We start from the raw sequence: 8,437 nt of genomic DNA on the forward strand, positions 1-8,437 counted from the left end.
CTTCCAGGACAATAGTCGATGCCTGTCTCCTCCTCCTGTTAAAATTGAGGGACATTACAAAGTTAATAGAAAAGTTAACCAAGTCCTTTTTCTGTGTGTGCTGAGGTAAGGCTGGCACAGGGTACTTATTCTTAAGTAATCAATGAAGCTCATTTTAGTTCAGAAAAAAAGAGAGAGAGAGAGAGCCATTAGAAGAAATGAGAAGAAAAAAAGACCAGAATGCTAAACCTGAAAAGTCATAACCTTTGTTTTGGTCAAGGTTGACCATGTCCTGGAAGAATAGATCTTTAGCTTCCAGTGATGTATGGGGAATTGTGATCACTCTCCTTCCCAGAGCGTTGTTCTCCACCTACTTGTTTATCACTATATTTTTTAAAACAAACTATACATTCTTTGTAGATAGAATCCATCAGACAGAGGGCTTCAAATGCAAATATGAGTCAGAGGGGCTGAAAAGAATTTGCAGCCTGTTCCAGTGACAACTCAAGACAGAGCCTGTATCCCTGTTGTTGTTCAGTTGCTAAGTAGTAACCAACTCTTTGGGATCCTGTGGACTCTGCAACTGTGACGCTTCAGGCTCTTTTGTCTTCCACTATCTCCTAGAATTTGCTCAAGTTCATGTCCATTGAGTAGGTAATGCTATCCAGCCATATCATCCTCTGCTGCCCCCTTCTCCTTTTGCCTTCAGTCTTTCCCAGCATCAGGATCTTTTCCAGTGAGTTGGCTCTTTGAATCAAGTGGCCAAAGTATGGGAGCTTCAGCTTCTTCAGCCTCAGTCCTTCCAGTGAATATTCAGGGTTGATTTCCTTTGGGATTGACTGGTTTGGTCTCCTTTCAGTCCAGGGCACTCTCAAGAGTCTCCTCCAGCACCACAGTTTGAAAGCATCTATTCTTGTATCCTTAGGAGCTTCCATAAGCACCACCCACTTAATATGCCCAGATAGATCCAAGTGACCCAATCCTGCCTTTTGGCTTTTTGTAATTGATCACTTTCCTGACTCTTTTTAGCCCCATTGAGCCCCTCCCTATTCTTCCATTCTCCTTTAAAATACTCAATTGCCTCTCTGAAATTGATGTTGAATTCAGTTCATGCTAGACTCTTTTTCTCTATTGCTATAGTAGGTAGGGGGCTTCCCTGGTGGCTGAGTGGTAAAGAATCTGCCTGCCAATGTTGGAGACTTAAGAGACACAGGTTCAATCCCTGAGTCAGGAAGATCCCCTGAAGGAGGACATGGCAACCCACTCCAGTATTCTTGCCTGGAGAATCCCATGGACACAGGAGCCTGTCAGGCTACAGTCGATAGAGTCACAATGCATTGGACACAACTGAAGCAACTTAGCACGCAGGTGCATAGTAGATAGGTGATTAAAACCACTTTCACTAGTGTTAGCTTTGTTTATCTGACAAGTCACAGGAAGCCATTAAATCATTAAATATCCAATATCCTTGCAGTCAAGGATATTGCAGTCTAATCATGTTCATTATGAATTTTTGCATTAAATATTCTTTTTAAATATTACATTCAAATGTCATTTATTTTGATTACTGAGTTCTTGTGCCATCATAAATTCTGTGCCCAAGATAGGTGGCTCTCTCCTATCATGGTATCCCAGGCTTGATCTGTGACTTATATTCAGGTTTTATCTATATTCCCAACATTATTCTCAGTAACTGTCTTCTCCCATCCATGATCGGAGAAGGCAATGGCAACCCACTCCAGTGTTCTTGCCTGGAGAATCCCAGGGATGGCAGAGTCTGGTGGGCTGCCGTCTATGGGGTTGCACAAAGTCGGACACAACTGAAGTGACTTAGCAGCAGCAGCCCATCCATGATCCCATATGGAGTCATGCATTGCACTTATCTGTTTATATCTCTTTATTCTGGAACTATTCTTCAACCTTTTCTTTCTTAACCTTGATATTTTAAATAGATTAGCCCAGTTATTTTGTAAAAGGGCAATTTAAAAAAATTATTTATGGAGAACAAACTTCAAGGAAAACAGTCAATAGAAATTACCTTATGGGCTAAATAGGCTTCATGGTACTATTATTTCTACCGTTTTTGTCATGGGAAAGTATTTTTCCCTCTAAACAATTAATTTCTCATCAAACTTTTAGAATATAAGGTAATCTATAAATTTGATGTTATGTTCAATTTCAGAGATTAATGAATTGGTGATAAAATGTCCTTAACTAACTCTTGACTGATGATAATCAAGATAGGATGGATTTTTTTCATGCTGTTACTTTCTAGAACAGGCCACTGCAGGCCCTTTGCACATGCCCATTCCCTCTGACTGTTATGCTTTTCCCTTTTCTTTGTTCCTAGTTAATGTCTATTCATCCTTCAGAGCTTAGCTCATTGTGTCTTGTTCAATGAAGCTTCCCTTTACTTGGCAGATTGAATTCAGCACCTTTAACCATTTATGTATTCTCATTCTATTAGATTTATCTTTTGTAGCACTTACCATAAGTTTAACTAAGTAATTATATCATCATGTATTTAAAGCCCATCTCCCTTGCCAGAATGTAAATTCCATGACGACATCTGTCTTATCCAATGCAGCTTCCCTGATAACTTCTGAGTTATTCCTTAATTCAATAATAGGGAGAAATGATATTATGGGTAACACATTAAGTAGCTCCCAATACAGTTGCATCTTCATATTAGGCTCTTACATAGCTGTTCACCTGCTTTTGTTCTTCTTATCCAGATCAGGGCCATGTGCTAAAGATGATTAATAACTGTTTTCTAAAAAGATGAGGAATAGAATAAGATCCTGTTATCAAATGAACCATGTGAAAAATGCGCTTGAAATGAAAGATTAGCCAGTGCCTCTCTGTAGAACACAAGGGAAATGATATCCATATTATTTTGTATATAAAATGCCTTATTTTTTTTTAAAAAGATCTATTTAATTGACTGAATTGGCTCTGGATCGCGGAATGGGGAAATTTTGGTTTCCCTCAGGGCTCTCTGGCTCAGTAGTTATGGCACGCAGGTTTAGTTGCCCTGAGGCATGTGGGATCTCAGTTCCCCAACCAGGGATGGAACTCATGTCCCCTGCATTCGGAGGCATATCCTTAACCATCAGAGAAGTCTCTAAAATGCCTTATATATATGTATGCTCCATCAATAAAAAGTATTTTAACTAGAGTTTAAAATTAAAAAACTTAAGGCTATGACAAACCTAGACAGTTTACTAAAATACAGAGACATTACTTTGCTGACAAATGTCCATATAGTCAAAGCTATGGTTTTTCTGGTAATTATGTATGAATGTGAAAGTTGGACCATAAAGAAGGCTGAGCACTGGAGAATTGATGTTTTTGAATTGTGATAATGGAGAAGACTCTTGAGAGTCCCTTGGACTGCAAGGAGATCAAACCAGTCAATCCTAAAGGAAATCAGTCCTGAATATTTATTGGAAGGACTGATGCTGAAGCTGAAGCGCCAATACTTTGGCCACCTGATGAGAAGAGCCAGCTCATTAGAAAAGACCCCGATGCTGGGAAAGATTGAGGGCAGAAAGAGAAGGGGAGGACAGAGGATGAGATGGTTGGGTGGCATCACTGATTCAGTGGACATAAATTTGAGCAAACTCAGGAGATAGTGAGGGATAGGGAAGCCTGGTGTGTTGCAGTCCATGGGGTCACAAAAGTAGGACACGACTTAGCAAGTAAACAACAACAACTAGAATTTACCAGGTCCTTGCTGCTACTGACAAGTACTAAGTTGTGTCTGACTCTTTGGCACCCCATGGACTACAGCTCGCCAAGCTCCTCTGTCCATGGAATTTTTCCAGGCAAGCATACTGGAGTGGGTTGCCATTTCCTTCTCCAGGAGATCTTCCTGACCCAGGAATCAAACCCAGGTCTCTTGGTCTGCTGCATTGGCAGGCAGATTCTTTACCACTAATGCCACCTGGGAAGCCCTTGATCTTCATAAACTGACAGCCTCTTATTTTGTAGGTTATAGTGCCATCATGTGGATACTTGATTTTCCTAAAATAAAATCTAACATTTTTGTAATAGAGACTAAAACACTATGACTAGAAACCCAGCCATCCCACACGGAGGCACTACTTATAATTCAATACTAGTTACCAAGTCTGGCTGAGTGAAGGTTCACTTGGGGACTTCTGAAACTTTGTTGTAAGCATGCAGAATTTGGAAACATTCATTTAAATGATAAAAGAAACCTTACAAAATGCAATAGCTTGAAGATGCCTGCAATCCCAATGATCATCAGGTTTTTTTGTGTGAGTAAGAATCCACCTGCCAATGCCGGAAACATGAGTTCAATCTCTGATCCGGGAGGATCCCACGTGCCTCAGAGCAACTGAGCCCGGGCACCACAACTACTGAACCTGTGATCTAGAGTCCAGGAGCTGCAACTACAGAAGCCTACACACCCTAGACCCTGTGCTCCACGGCAAGTGAAGCCACTGTAATGAGAAGCCAGCACACCTCAACTAGCGAGTAGCCCCCACTCGTCGAAACTAGAGAAGAGCCCTTACAGCAGTGAAGACATAGCACAGCCATAACTAAATAAATTTTAAAAATTAAAAAAATAATAAAGCATACACAGATTAGCTAGATGAAGAGACACATAGGTCTGGAAGGGTCCCAGTGCAGGAGCTTCTTCTGTCCCTTGGAGCTGGGGTATGCCAGAATGAAGCAGGTCAAAGGCTATAGAGTTTTGCCAAGAGAACGCACTGGTCATAGCAAACACCCTCTTCCAACAACACAAGAGAAGACTCTACACATGGACATCACCAGATGGTCGACACAGAAATCAGGTTGATTATATTCTTTGCAGCCAGAGATGGAGAAGCTCTATACAGTCAGCAAAAACAAGACCCGGAGCTGGCTGTGGTTCAGATCGTGAACTTCTTATTGCCAAATTCAGACTTAAATTGAAGAAAGTGGGGAAAACCAATAGACCATTCAGGTATGACCTAAATCAAATCCCTTATGATTATACAGTGGAAGTGAGAAATAGATTTAAGGGACTAGATCTGATAGAGTGCCTGAAGAACTATGGGCAGAGGTTCGTGACATTGTACAGGAGACAGGAATCAAGACCATCCCCAAGAAAAAGAAATGCAAAAAAGCAAAATGGCGGTCTGAGGAGGCCTTACAAATAGCTGTGAAACAAAGAGAAGTGAAAGGCAAAGGAGAAAAGGAAAGACATACCCATTTGAGTTCAGAGTTCCAAAGAATAGCAAGGAGAGATAAGAAAGCCTTCCTCAAATCCAGATCTGAAAGAGACACGTGCACCCCAATGTTCATTGCAGCACTGTTTATAATAGCCAGGACATGGAAGCAACCCAGATGCCCATCAGCAGATGAATGGATAAGGAAGCTGTGGTACATATACACCATGGAATATTACTCAGCCGTTAAAAAGAATTCATTTGAATCAGTTCTAATGAGATGGATGAAACTGGAGCCCATTATACAGAGTGAAGTAAGCCAGAAAGATAAAGAACATTACAGTATACTAACACATATATACGGAATTTAGATAGATGGTGGCGATAACCCTATATGAAAACAGAAAAAGTGACACAGAAGTACAGAACAGACTTTTGAACTCTGGGGGAGAACGTGAGGGTGGGATGTTTTGAAAGAACAGCATGTATATTATCTATGGTGAAACGGACCACCAGCCCAGGTGGGATACATGAGTCAGGTGCTCGGGCCTGGTGCACTGGGAGGACCCTGAGGAGTCGGGTGGGGAGGGAGGTGGGAGGGGGGATCGGGATGGGGAATACGTGTAACTGTATGGCTGATTCATGTCAATGTATGACAAAACCCACGGAAATGTTGTAAAGTGATTGGCCTCCAACTAATAAAATAATATTTAAACAAAAAAAAAAAAAAAAAAGAAAGCCTTCCTCAGCAATCAATGCAAAGAAATAGAGGAAAACAATAGAATGAGAAAGACTAGAAATCTCTTCAAGAAAACTAGAGATACTAAGGGAATATTTCATGCAAAGATGGGCTCAATAAAGGACAGAAATGGTATGGACCTAACAGACTCCGAAGATATTAAGAAGATGTGGAAAGAATACACAGAAGAACTGTACATAAAAGATCTTCATGACCCAGATAATCACAATGGTGTGCTCACTCACCTAGAACCAGACATCCTGGAATGCAAAGTCAAGTGGGCCTTAGGAAGCATCACTACAAACAAAGCTAGTGGAGGTGATGGAATTCCTGTTGAGTTATTTCAAATCCTGAAAGATGATGCTGTGAAAGTGCTGTACTCAATATATCAGCAAATTTGGAAAACTCAGCAGTGACCACAGGACTGGAAAAGGTCAGTTTTAATTCCAATCCCAGAGAAAGGCAGTGCCAAAGAATGCTCAAACTACTGCACAATTGCACTCATCTCACACGCTAGTAAAGCAATGCTCAAAATTCTCCAAGCCAGGCTTCAGCAATACATGAACCATGAACTTCCAGATGTTCAAGCTGGTTTTAGAAAAGGCAGAGGAACCAGAGATCAAATTGCCAACATCCGCTGGATCATTGAAAGAGCAAGAGAGTTCCAGAAAAACATCTATTTCTACTTTATTGACTATGCCAAAGCCTTTGACTGTGTAGAGCACAATAAACTGTGGAAAATTCTGAAAGAGATGGGAATACCAGACCACCTGACCTGCCTCTTGAGAAATCTGTATGCAGGTCAGGAAGTAATCGTTAGAACTGAACATGGAACAACAGACTGGTTCCATATGGGAAAAGGTTCCATATGGGAAAAGCCTTGATAGGCTGTATGTTGTCACCGTTTATTTAACTTATATGCAGAGTACATAATGAGAAACGCTGGGCTGGAAGAAGCACAAGCTGGAATCAAGATTGCCGGGAGAAATATCAATAACCTCAGATATGCAGATGACACCACCCTTCTGGCAGAAAGTGAAGAGGAACTAAAGAGCCTCTTGATGAAAATGAAGGAGGAGAGTGAAAAAGTTGGCTTAAAGCTCAACATTCAGAAAACTAAGATGGCAAATAGATGGGGAAACAGTGGCTCGCTTTATTTTCTGAGCTCCAAAATCACTGCAGGTGGTGATTGCAACCATGAAATTAAAAGACACTTACTCTTTGGAAGGAAAGTTATGACCAACCTAGATAGCATATTAAAAAGCAGAGGCATTACTTTGTCAGTAAAGGTCCATCTAGTCAAGGCTATGGTTTTTCCAGTAGTCATGTATGGATGTGAGCGTTGGACTATAAAGAAAGCTGAGTGCCAAAGAATTGATGCTTTTGAACTGTGGTGTTGGAGAAGACTCTTGAGAGTCTTTTGGACTGCAAGGAGATTCAACCAGTCCATCCTAAAGGAAATCAGTCCTGGGTGTTCATTGGAAGGACTGATGTTGAAGCTGAAACTCCATTACTTTGGCCACCTCATGTGAAGAGCTGGCTCATTTGAAAAGACTCCAAGGCTGGGAAAGATTGAAGGCAGGAGAAGAAGGGGACGACAGAGGATGAGGTGTTTGGATGGCATCACTGACTCAATGGACATGAGTTTGGGTGAACTCTGGGAGTTGGTGATGGACAGGAAGGCCTGGTGCGCTGCAGTTCATGGGGTTGCTAAGATTCGAACATGACTGAGTGGCTGAACTGTACCACCCACCAGGCCCAACACAAGGATGTGTTTACCAACCTGGAAACTCTCAGAATCTCACAGTTTAAAGATTTTTATGGAGACTGCATTGTGCAGGTGAACGTCAGCTCCCTTCCCTCACTGTAAACTTGAAGTTCCAAGCTTCAAATCCTGGCTTTGTCTTCCTGGAGACCAGCCTCCATCCTGAAGCTATCCAGAGGCCACCGAAGATGCATCTGTCACTCAGGAAATTCCAAGGGACCCATGGAACTTTGTGTCAGGAATCAGGGGCAGTGACCAAACGTTTATTTTTTTCTTTTTTGACTGTGCCATGCAGCATGAAGTATCTTAAGTTTCCCAATTAGGGATGGAACCCATGCCCCCTCCAATGGAAGCATGGAGTCTTAACCACTGGATTGCCAAGGAAGCCCCTAAATACACATTTCTTATTATGTCACAATCAGCCATTCTGCAGTTGTGCAGAGGTATCTCATCATTTTAATTTGCAACTTCTCTAATGACTAAGGATGTTAAGTTGAGTAACTTTTCATGTGCTCATTTTGCTTCTCTGTATCATATAGTAAAGGGCCTTTGTTTATTTTAATTTTTTTTTATAACATTGGTCTCTGAGAATTATTTACACTTTCCAATAGAAGTCCTTATTATGTACGTGCTTGTGCAAGTATTTCCTCCCTGTCTCAGCTTGTCTCTTTATTTTCCTAATAATGGACTTTGAAGAGAAGTTTTAAACTTTAATGAAGAAATCCAATCAATTAATTTGCTATTTTGTGAATCAAGCCTTCAGTGTCATACCTA

The sequence above is a fragment of the Muntiacus reevesi genome, chromosome 2 (genome assembly GCF_963930625.1).
Source record: "Muntiacus reevesi chromosome 2, mMunRee1.1, whole genome shotgun sequence".
Classification (NCBI taxonomy): Eukaryota; Metazoa; Chordata; class Mammalia; order Artiodactyla; family Cervidae; genus Muntiacus; species Muntiacus reevesi.